The 13158-nt window shown below is 32.8% G+C and overlaps 1 long non-coding RNA gene and 1 pseudogene across 1 annotated transcript in view; one reads left to right on the forward strand and one right to left on the reverse strand.

Annotated features, from left to right (window-relative positions):
• The window catches only part of LOC147820631 (uncharacterized), a 55040-nt gene that overhangs the window by 28713 nt on the left and 13169 nt on the right, over positions 1-13158 (forward strand). The window lies entirely within an intron of this gene.
• On the reverse strand, positions 11060-12152 carry LOC106008656 (olfactory receptor 8K3-like; annotated as a pseudogene).

Consider the following 13158-nt stretch of genomic DNA (forward strand, 5'->3'; position numbering starts at 1 on the left):
GATATCACTATACAAATTAACTATTTCATATAATATAGTACATTTTATTGATTCCTATTATCTTAGCAATTATTTCACTTATTTGCCAGTCTGAATTTTGCAGACTATACATAGAAGTGAAAAACTTTAAAACATTTAATACAATATATAAATTATAAAATAGATATCGATTTCTAAAATCAAATAAATATATATTATTTTACATAAGCGCATATTATTTTCATTGTGCACACTGTAATCTATTGAGTTCTGAACAACATCTATTTTAGAAATATTATATTAGTGTACATTTATATCTTTCAAAATAAAGTATTAGAAAATAACTATTCTAAAAGTAATAATTGGTGAAAGTAATTTGGGAAAATAAAAAGTAATTTAAAGTGTATTAATTTAAATATTTATACAATCACTAATATTAACATTTCAATTCTGTCATAGTAAATTACATTTTGTAAGGAATTATAATATTCTATATGTGAATAAATAAAATAAACTGTACTGTATATTTTCATCAGTGAAGAAGATATTGCCTAAACTATTAGTAATATTCATTACTGAATGACAATCTATGGGGTTTTTATTCTTCAAATAATATTTTTATTCATGTTTTAATGTGTATTCACTCTGAGATTTCACTCACATATATATGTACACTGAATTACACAAAACTGCATGCTGGGCTGGACCTATGACTTGCTTAATAGCACATTTTGTTGAGGTAATAGACTCTATAGGGTTAGTACATGAACATAAGGTGATTAATGAGAAAAGAAAAGTATGCTAAGATCACAATATTAGCATATCTACTTAGAACACTTCAGTATGTTCATATGACATATTCTTTGTGATCATTCTGTTAAAATGAACCTTGTGAAAATGCAATCAAGTCTGATTGTAAAACAACTATGTGGCAGTATATGAAGAATAAAATAGTAAGATCGATCTCACACAAAGACAGAAGCACAGACACAAAATTATAACTGGATATAGGAAACTTTATTCTAATTACTGAGAATACCAGAAAAAATTTTAAGCATCTAGAGAGACTCAGGCAAAATAATCATAATTTCATGTCACAGCTTAAAAATTAGATATTTCAAGAACCTGTCTGAAAACAAACAAACAAATAAATAAATAAGTAAATAAATAAATAAATATTGAGGATGTAGTTTTAGGCTGTAGAATTAATCACCAGTACCTCAAAGAAAAAAAACTAGGCTTTTTTTCCCCCCTTCTTCTGTGCCGAATACTCCTTTACACTCCCACATAGCATTCCAGTTTTATTGATAAACCACACAATTGTAATGTGCTAGAAAAATTCTTTCAATATTACACTAAAATTGATGTCTCTACCTCAAGGAAGGAAAAGTTTTTAAATGTTTTGTTCACTGATACCTTTATAACATTTTGAAATTTAAATAGTACCACAAAGTCCAAACTTTGAAGATAAATGGAGCCAATGTACGGAGGAGAGCAAAAGTATTGCATGACTTGCATTATTCGTGCCTTTAAAGGAAAATATTTCTGTATGTTTTTTGATGTCATCTGAAGAGCATATTTTACATCTTTGTTCTTCAAGCCGTAAATCAAAGGATTTAACATTGGGTTTATCGGCATAAAATATGGAAGCCACATTCTCAGTGTCACTGGAGCGACTGGACTTGTTTTGCATGTACATAAATATCAGCGTCCCATAGAACACGGTGACCATGGTCAGGTGAGACCCACAGGCAGAGAAGGCCTTGGGCCTGCTTTCTGCAATCTTCAGCCTGAGAAAACAGTGAGGATGAGCAGGTAGAACACGAGGACCACCAGGAGACAGGAAATTGAGTAAAAAGCTGCAAATATCATGATTATAAATTCAACTTCATGAGTATTTGAGCAGAGCAAAGAAATCAAAGGGATACAATCACAGTAGAAATGATTAATGGGATTGTAGCCACAGAAAGACAAAGTGAAAATCATTACAGAAATAAGAAGAGACACAAATGTGGAGTAGAGATAGGAATCACCACTAGTACCCAACATACCCTCGGTGACATGATGACAGTGTAGAGGAGAGGGCAACAGATGGGCACATGGCAGTCATAGGACATCACAGACAGAATAAAACCCTCACTACCCAAGAGAACAGCTAAGAGAGTTAGCTATGTAGTGTAACCATAATAGGAGGTCGTTTTCTGATCAGCCACAAAATTTACCAGCATTTTGGGTCCCAGAGCTGTAGAATAGCCAAGATCAATGAGAGGCAGATGTCTGAAGAAAAAGTACATGGGAGTTTGCAGCCTGGGGGTCCACCTGGGTGAGGATGATCATGCCCAGGTTGCCCAGCAGCAAAGTTAGGTAGATGACAAGGAACAGGAGGAACAGTGGAGCCTGCAGCTCAGGGCGATCCGTGATGCCCAGCAGAATAAACTTGGTCACCGCTGTGAGGTTACCTTTTTCCATATGGATTTATCAGCAAGTCAGTGCTGGAATAAACAGATTTCAAATATTATCACTTGGGTGGCATTTGTTATGCAAAATTAATGTATACAAGATACATTCAAAATTTCCAATATACATTATTTGAAAGTAAAACTTATTTTTACTAGTGACAATATAAGTAAATTGAGATAAATGTAAACGTAGGTCTGTGGCTTTCAACTAGGACAATTTCACTCTTAAAAAGAACCAAAATCTTATTTAATATCTGGATACAATTTTGTGTTTAAAATTGGGAGTAACCCTTTTGTTCAGGGATCAGAACCTATTTAAGCTGCTGATGCTTATATCTAATATTCAGCTTAGAACACAATGTAGCCCAAAATATCAGTAATTCCATGGTTGTGAAATCATGATACATATATAGATGGAGGAATAAGATAGAGAGGTTTTTCTATTTGTCACTTCTATAATTACCCTTATGTTGTCACATTTGTTAACAATGGAACATTATAGATATAAATTAAATGATACATTAGATTTAGTTCCTAGAAATACATACAACATCATAATTGAAAATATAATCACCTAAATTCAATTTACTGAAGGTTGTTGCATCCAAAATTGCTAAAACACTTGGTAAATATTAAATATATACATGAATTTAAAAGTATAGCACTTATGTTAATTTAAAGATCATAATGAAATGCTATAACGTATTTAATGTATTATATATTGATACATTGTGTTGCATATAAACTTAGTGTATGTGTAGGATACCTCAGGCAACCTATTTAAGCAAACTTCTTCTTTCACATAAAAACTGGACAGTTATTCCCAGGTTTCTTTTAAGAAAGAAGGAATTTTGAATGGTTCAGTGTGCCAGGTGTTGGAAAATGGTTACACAGGCCATTTACACATGTATCATGTTTTATCTATCTTTTAAGTGGTGACAGCAATCGATTAGAAAGAGATTTGTTTACAGTGGACATGTACTGTCTTTTGGATTGTGAGTTCAACACCTTACTGAGGCTAAAATGTTGACTAGTTGAGGAATGGATCAGGAAGTCAGGAAACAAAAGTGATCCCAATCTTTACCTCATCCCAACTCCTCCATGACTAAATTCAGATAATCCACATACTCATATTTTGCATTAGTTATCTTCTATTGTCTGTAACTAATATAATAACATCTAAAGTACTACCTTGATATAAATCTACTATAAGTAGATTTTTCCCTCTGTGGAAATTTTCCTTACAATTTAAAATTGCTGATGTGTTTTTACCAAATCAGATCTATGATATTTTGTTGGAACCTGGAGGGTTATGAGGAAAAGTGACTGGGTTAAGAGAATGAGAGGTAATTGGCATTGATTTTTATCCAATTTATGCTCATTTGGTTCCCTGTGGAAAAAGGAATAATGTATTTTAAGTTGAAAATTTGATAATATAATTTGTAAACCTATAGATCAAACTAAAATTTTACTGTAATACTCAGTATCATAGAGACAAATTAGAACAGAGAAATGCTGAATATACAGAGTTTTGGATGTGTTCTTGAATCTTCTTGGGATATGCCATGGTAAATTCTACCAAATATAACATAGAACATTAGACACCTAAACAAGTGGTAACCAATGAAATATATCTAAATGTGTTTATTAGCCCATAGAACAACATTTGGAGAGTATAGTAAATGTGAATGGCATTTAAAGAAGATAAATTATTTTTGATGTAAAACATAATCACCATGTTTTCCTTAAATAGAAAGGGAAATAAATGACACACTATAAAGTGGAAATTGTAGTGATACCCATCTGGACTGGAGCTACAAGCAAACAAATAACATCATACAACTTTGCAATGTTATATGCATGTAAAGCTGACTTAGTGTAATTTTACTTGCACACATTATTACTTATATGGCTATGTTTTGTCTCTTTGATTTCCTATTCTGCTCCTTTGGGACACCACTCCAACATGAAACATAACAAATTGTACCAAATTGTAATATTGGAGGCTTACCTGTAATAAATGCAGTAGCACTCACTTTACATAATGTTGTTGTTTCTTTTGTTTTGTGCATTTGTAATCATGATATCCTACAAAATCTCATACACAGGCTGAGTACCAGTGTTGCTGTAAAATGGAAAAAAGATACAGATGCTCCCACTCACATGCATGGGAGTTAATTGAAAAAAAATTGTTTTACTAATCTTTATTGAATATTCAAGTTTGGTTTTCTACCTTTACTCTGAGGGAAAAAAAGTGTTTAGTCACATCCAGATCCTATTCTAAAATGAAAAGCATTTTACTCTTACCATAAACCTGGATACCAAAAAGACTCTTGAAGCTAAGATGTCGATATATATCTATATCTATATCTATATCCATATCCAGATCTATATCATGTCTATAAATATGTATTTGCCTCCGGGTGAATTAAAAATATTTTTGTATCAAAATATCAGCAATGAATGACTTTCTTACAATTATTTCCATAATCATAAATGTTAAAATATTTTTGATGGATTCACAAGGAAACTAAGTCCACTCAAAATCTATGGATTTGGAAGGCTACAGAAACGGGAGAATGAATTTCTGCTGTTTCCACTTCTGTCGTTAAAAACATCTGTGCTCTCTTATCTGTGCTTCACTTCTCACTTTGTCCAACAGAGATAAAATTACATGTCCACAAATTTCAAATTTTTTCTAATCACACACCATGTAAAAGTTTCAACAATGCTTGTGACCTCTTGATATCGCGGGAGATGTTAAAAGAATTAACATGAAGACGAAAGGATACTAAGTCCCATGGCTGCTCAGGAATTAAGGAGTAGTGAAAAACACAGAAACTGAATCAGAAATGGCTGTTAGCTTTAGATTTCAAACCAGAGCAAGATGTGCTCATTTCTTCAGACATTGGTAAGACACAGAACCTTGTGAAACTCTATGTTTTTGTTACTCACAATAAAAACTCCTTCTTGATTTTTCCATGGATTTCTGATCATTGCATCTTTCAGGCCAATTTATGAATTTTTTCACTATTTGTACTCTCTCTGAGGAGCTAGCAAAGAATTTGTTGGTTATTCCCAAACATTTTAATGTTTAATGAAGTGCTTGGAGGTTGTCCACTAATTGTCAGGGACAATTTGTTCTCAACTTTTAATTTATTTATTCATTGTGAGTTCCAGGAGACATTCTTTTTGGGTTTTAACCAAAATTCTTTGTGTTATATTATGCAAAATAAACCAGTTCTGGAGATCTTCTCTAAAACACTGTAACCACAGCTAATGGTACCATATTGTCCATTTGAAACTGCTGACTGATACCCTAGCAGTAAACATAATGAAATAAACAAACAAAAAGTGCAGCATAAAGTCACAAAAAAATGCCAAAAGAGGGAAGGGTCTTGAAAATATTAGAATTCCAAGAATAAACAACCAAATCATGTTTGCAATGAACACTTTTTGAGAAATATCCAGAAGAGCAAAATACATGGGGATGGGAAACAGATTGCAGGGTTTGAAGAAAGGAAGGAATGGGGAGGGTGACTCAATTGTACTTTGTAGTAATGGAAAAGTTTTAAAACATTTATATGCGATCTTAAATGTAAATTTATTTTTGAGAGAAATTTTTAAAAGCCTAGATCTACTAAATAACTGCTAGGAATGACATGAAAATGAGAAGTTAGACCCCAGGCAGTGGTGGTGGCTCTACACTGCAAATGTAATGATGGATGCTATATCTTTTCCTTTAAAATTCTTAATTTTATGGCATGTGTATTTTAACACAGTACAAGAATTTTTCCATAGATTTAGATATAATTCTACATGCTTGTTGTCTGTGTGTCTTTTTAAATGAAGTGCTTCTTTATTTTGCATGTATCACTAGACTGCATTCTTGGCAGTTAATTGTGTCTATTATATGCAATAAGTAATTGCTAAATTTATGATGTTTTGATTTGTAGAAGTTTCAAATACAATGTACTAATATTATTTTGCATTTGAAAATTGTGACTTAAATATATATAAGCCATACATAATTATATGTGTACAAAACATATTAATTTAAACAATTTCTGTAATTCAATTTATATAAGTATAATTTATATGTTATGTTATATATCCTTAATAAATGATAGATACCTCTATAAATTATAAGTTTATGTTATATATTCAAATCATATAAACTATGAATGTATATTATACAAATCATAACTATATATACATGCAATACACCCACATACATATATATTTACGGCAAAGTGACTCCACTAACCCTAAGAGTTCTGGTAAATACTAACACTGTTGCTCTATATTTTCAGAAAATGAATTTTTTTTCCTTTAATCAATATTACATATGAGTTTCAATGATTTATAAATTCACATTAGCCACTTGATATTTTAACTTTCCACAAAAATTGTACCTTTTAATCTGAATATTTGTGCATCCACTTCTTATTCTGATCCATCCTGGTCCTAATCCAAGAATTTTGTCCCTCACTGGAGATGAGCCCTGTCTGACATTAGACAATTTGAGGCAAGTTGTCACTGATAAATTCATTCATATAGCTTCCAAAAGTGTAAAATTGCAGATACGTCAAATTAATTGCATCTTATACTAGTGAATGCGTTAGTCGGGAACTTTCCCTTGCCTATTGATTTTTATTTATTTCAGTCTATCCATATTAACTCATTTAGGCATTACAATTTAATTCTACTGAATTAGAAACTTGCAAAATGTTTTCCAAAATGCCTGTTACTTTATACCCCAACAGTGTTATAGAAATGGTTTGTTTTCATTCCCTCATCATTGCTTTGAAGACACCAAATTTTTGAGCATGGAAGAGTATTTGATGCCATTTTACATTGGCAGTAAAAATTACCAATCATTATTCAAGTCAAATGAAAACATTATCTATGAGCTGCCTCAATCTTTGTGCATTTTTGTACATAAATATTGTCCATTTTCCTGATTAGTCTGTTATTTATTAATTTAATAGATATATAATTATGTTTATAGTCTCAAGCCTCTGCTTTTTTTCTTTATTTTTAATTTATTTTCATGATAAACACTGAAGTAAAGTGTTAATAGTCACCCTTTTTATAACTTCTGCTCTTTGCTTAAAAATTCTTCCATGCTTTTTATAACAGACACACACACACATGTATATCCAGAAATACATTCCTAACTTGCATTATTTGGCTATGAATCAATAATAGATATCCATGATTAGGAATTAGTTTGACATGTGAAGGAAAGTACTCTATGATACCACAGGGCAGTGATTGCCTAATAGAATGAAGTAAATTCAAATACATTACGCAATAGCGCATTGTCATGAGAGATACTGTATATTTGCACAGGTGAGATATTATGTGTACATTATTTAATCATATTTTAGAAAATATTCCTATTCATATTGTGTGTTCTAAGACTATTGCTCTCCCATCATTAGAGGATTAATGAATCTCTTGATAAAAATTAGTTTGCAAATATAATACTGTAAGTCAAGAAGTAGAGATATAGGGACAAAAGGAAAAATTCAATTGAAACTGATCTTTGAAGAAGACTTAATTCCTATGAAAATGAGGTTTGTTCATAGCAGGGCACATTATGAGCTCAATAGTGATTCCTCTCTCTGCCCTTCTGTGTCTGTCTTTTGCTCTGTGTCTCTCTGTTTCTCTGTGTCTCTGTCTCTGTCTATCTCTGTCTCTCTCTGTTCCTTCTAACCAGGGCAGTAGAGAAAGTGACATCTGTAGGAGCCACTCAGACTCATGGGGTTTAGAAAAGCAAGAGACAGAGCAAGGTGGAGACCACATCTGTAGGAATGCTAGAATGACAGAAGGGAGCTCAAGCCAGTTCTGGGATGAAGCACATCGCTGAGCCAATTCTATTTTAATCTATAAATTACTCTCTCTCTCTCTCTCTTTCTTTTATTCTTTTGTTTAAACATAACTTGATGTTTGGAGGTCAGGGAGGAATTAAAGAATAGGTTGTATGCCTGCACTGCGGAAGACACAACGAAAGAGGCAATCTGCTCTCAGGAGCCAGCCCAGGGAGGACTCCTGGAATCTGCTCACACTGTGCATCTATGCTGCAGGTTGGATCAGGTGGTTATGTTGACTCCAGAAAGGAAGAGAAGACTCTGAGCTGGAATCAGGATCTGAGATGCTGGGGAGAGTGTTCCAGCCTAATGCAAGAAGTTTTTCTTCTTCTTTGGATTAATTACATTGTGTTTGATCAAGTCTGTCAGATGTAGATATAAAATTAACTACAATTTTAAATATGAGAGGCTATAACATATTATTTAGATTAAAGAAAACCATACAGCATATTAACTATGGCATAAATACATGTCTGTGTGTACTTTGGGTATTTAATTTAGTATCAGAATCAATTTTCCTATAATGTATTAAAGATATCAGTGAGCATGCGGCAGAAAGCAAATAGATGATAAAGCTACTCCAGTGCTTAAAACAACACAGAAGAGATTGCCCATTGTCTTTCTTTACAAACTCCACAGCTGTGCATGGTGGCACATGCCTATAATCCCAGCACTCAGGAGGCTGAGGCAGGTGGTTGCATATCAGTCAAAAGCCAGTGCAGCAAAAAAAAAAAAAAAAAGTCTCTGGTCCAAAAGTTCAGGTAGACATATCTGTTCTGTACACCCAAGGGGCATTCTATTTTAATATTAGTTTAATATTAGTTTGGAAATAATTTTTGTAATTAATATATGTTGGAACATTACATTTTTTACAACTATTGGTACGTTGTACTTTTTAATTTTAGTATCCTAAGTGATGTATAATATTTTGTTCTTCAAATATTAGCTCAAACATAAATTCCTGGCTTAAATTGAACATGGTGTTTTGCTGTTTTTCTGTACTGCTATGTTCACCAGTTTGTATTTTGTTTAGAATTTTCACCTACAGGATGCCTTCTCAGTCTTTGTGAGTACTTTTCAAACAGTGGAAATCACATCTCCTGTTTAGCTACCTCCAGAAATTTGTTTATTTCTTTTGCCTTAAGCCCTGAGTAGAATTCATGAATCAGTCTGTCTGGGGTCAAATTGGGGGTCAGGTAGAATGTTTTTTAATATAAATTTCAATTTTTACATGCTCTGTATTCATAAAATGCATCCCAGTGAGTTTTGGAGGCTCAACTGAAGGGCTCAATACATCACTGCTTACAAGCCTAAGCTCAACTATGCATTGGCTTATTACAGATAATCATAGTGTCTCAGCACTTTTTATTTAATTTCTTATTCTAAATTTTATTGAAATTGATGAAGCATTGTATAAAATAATGCATTCTATTTCTCTTATTACCTTAACAACTATTGCACTTATTTACCAATCTGGATTTTGCAAACTATACATGGAAGAGCAAAAATTTAAAACTTTTCAATACAACATATAAATTTTAAAATGCATATCTACTTCTAAAAACAAATAAATATGATATATTATTTTACTTAATTATATTTCATTTTGTTTATGCCCATTATTTGAGCTCTATTGAAATTCTGAACAGTTGTTTTAGAACTAGTATATTATAATACATTAACTCACATTTTCACTTTTTAAATTAAAGTATTAGAAAATAACTCTTCTAAAAGCAATAATTGGTGAAAGTAATTTGGGTAAATGAAAAGTAATTTAAAATTTATTAATTTACATATTTTCATTCCCACCCGTAACTAATATTAACATTTCAATTCTGTCATTGCAGGTTGCATTTTGTAGGAAATTATAATATTGTGTTGAGTATATGAACAAATAAATTGAACTGTGCTGCATATTTTCATCAAAATGAATTAGATATCTACTGCCTAATCCAGTTAATAATTTTTATTACCAGCTGACAATATACATGGGCTTTTATTCTTCAAATACTATTTTATATATATTTCAATATGTATTCATTCTGTGTATTTACTCATATATATATGTACACTGAAAGACACAAAACTGCATGCTGTGCTGAATCGATGGATTGCACATCTTGTTGAGTAAAAAGACTCTATTCTGTTAAGATATGAACATAAAGTCATTCATGAGAAAACCAATGTATGCTAAGATCCCAATATTAGGATATCTACTTAGAACACTTGAGTGTGTTCATATGACATATTCTTTGTGATCATTCTGATAAAATGAACCTCTTCAAAATGTAATCAAGTCTGATTATAACATAACCACCTAGGAGTATAAGAAGCCTAAAATAGATTGTACTCACACAAAAACAGAGGCAGAGATAAAAAATCATACACAGATACAAGAAAATTTATTGTTATTAATGAGAATACCAAAAAAATTTTTTTGCACTATGAAACTGAAGCAAGAGGATCATAAATTCAAGTTCCACCTGAACAAATTAAAGACTTTTGAAGAACCTGTTTCAAAATAAGGAAAGAAAGAAATAGGTAAATGCTGAGGATGTAGCTTAGTGTGAAGGCTGTAGGTTTAAACCCCAATACCTCAAAGAACAAGAAAGGCTTTTTTCTCATCTTCTGTACCAACTCCTCCTTTACACTCCCACATAGCATTCCAGCTTTATTGATTGACCAAACAATTGTAATGTACTAGAAAATTTCTTTTAATGTTAGACTAAAATTTACCTCTTTACATCAAAGAAGGCACAGTTTTGAAAAGTTTTATTCACTGATGATTTTATAACATTTTGAAATTTATGTAGTATCCAAATGTCCAAACTTTGAAGATAAATGGAGCCAGTCTATGGTGGACATTAATGGTATTGCATGACTTCTACTGTATGTGCCTTAAAAGAAAAATATTTGCATATGTTTTCCCATGTCCTCTGAAGAGCGTATTTTACACCTTTGTTCCTCAAGCTGTAGAGCAAACAATTCAACATGGGGATGACCAGTGTGTAAAATATAGAAGCCACTTTGTCAGTGTCAAAGGAGTGACTGGACTTGGGCTGCACATAAATAAATATCAGAGTCCTGTAGAACACGGTGACCATGGTCAGGTGGGACTCACAGGTGGAGAAGGCCTTGCGCCTACCCTCTGGAGTCTTCATCCTGAGAATGGCCACAAAAATGAGCAGGTAAGACATAAGGACCACTAAAAGAGAGGAGATCAAGTTAAAAGCAGCTAAGATTAGAATCATCATCTCAATGTCATAAGTATCTGAGCAGAGCAAAGATAACAAGGGGATGCTGTCACAGTAGAAATGATTAATGGCATTGTATCCACAGAAAGTCAAAGTGAAAATCTTTACAGAAATGAGAGGAGACACAAAATTGGAGTAGAGATAAGGAATGGCCACTAGTACCCAACACACCCTTGGTGACTTGATGACAGTATATAAGAGAGGGCAACAGATGGCCACATAACGGTCATAGGACATTGCAGACAGAATAAAAAACTCACTAATAATGAACACAAGAAAGAAAGACAGTTGTGTAGCACAATGATAATAGGATATTCTATTTTGATCCTCCACAAAACTCACCAGCATTTTGGGTCCCACAACTGTAGAATAGCCAAGATCAAGTGTCTGAGGAAAAAGTACATGGGAGTTTGCAGCCTTGGGTCCACCTGGGTGAGGATGATCATGCCCAGGTTGCCCAGCAGTGAGGTCAGGTAGATGACAAGGAAGAAAAGTAACAGTGGAGCCTGCAGCTCACGGCGATCTGTGATGCCCAGCAGAATGAACTCGGTCACAGCTGTGAGGTTGTGTCCCTCCATCCACATTTTCCACAAAACATATTCTAGATAGACATAGTAGAAAAAGTAATATATTTCAAATATTTTCTCATGGGTGATTAAATATGCTGACCTCATATAATTAATGTTTATCTTATCTTTCTAGGGTAGATTTTGTGGTATTGGTACATTGTTACCTGAGATAATGCAGTAGATGCATAGTTAGACTAGTCATTCTCAAGAAAGCTGGTTTGAGTTACCAAAGAACACTTTCCATAGCTAGAGATTGCTCTGTTGTCACTGACAGCACATGCACTGCTCCTGACATCTAATGTTTAGAGGGCAGTGAAGATTCCATCCATCAGGCTATATCCAGTGTTCATCCCTACACTGTAGCCAAAGCAATAACCTTGTTCTAAAAGGAAAAGAAACTAAAATAATAAACAGTGAACCAGATAGCGATACAGATGCGGGTACATGGAACAAAATTATAAAGCATAGATATTGTGAAATCCGTGCATGGCAGCTAAAGGTGTAATGATGGTACTGTTCTTTAATGGTTTGCTTTCATTTATATACTTAGAATCACACTGTGGTACGTATTCATTACAATTAATGAAATGACATGATACATATGCCCGTGACATATCAAAATTTTCTAACAATAAATTCCAAAATGAATAGATTGTTGCTTAGATTATTGAAGCTCCTGTTTCAAAATCTAGTCCTTTAAAATACATATACTGATAGGCATTAGAAATGAAATTTTTAACATGTATCATAGACGTATGAATAAAAGACTGTACACAAAACTTTTACTATGACACATAGTACTTACTATACAGACTAACAACATACACTAATTCTGAGATATATGTGGATTTCTGGATGTGATATGATATTTCTGTACATCAGAGTCATAAGAGATAAATATGATAGCACATAATGCACAGAAATACATGCATAATAAAATGAAATATATCCAGATATCTTTAAAGGCTCAGAAATTGCAAAGAGTAACATACAATCAAATGTATGGCATTTAAAGTAAGAT

The sequence above is a fragment of the Heterocephalus glaber genome, unplaced genomic scaffold (assembly GCF_053883595.1).
Source record: "Heterocephalus glaber isolate CG9 unplaced genomic scaffold, H.glaber_assembly_v1.0 deba00001831, whole genome shotgun sequence".
Lineage (NCBI taxonomy): Eukaryota > Metazoa > Chordata > Mammalia > Rodentia > Bathyergidae > Heterocephalus > Heterocephalus glaber.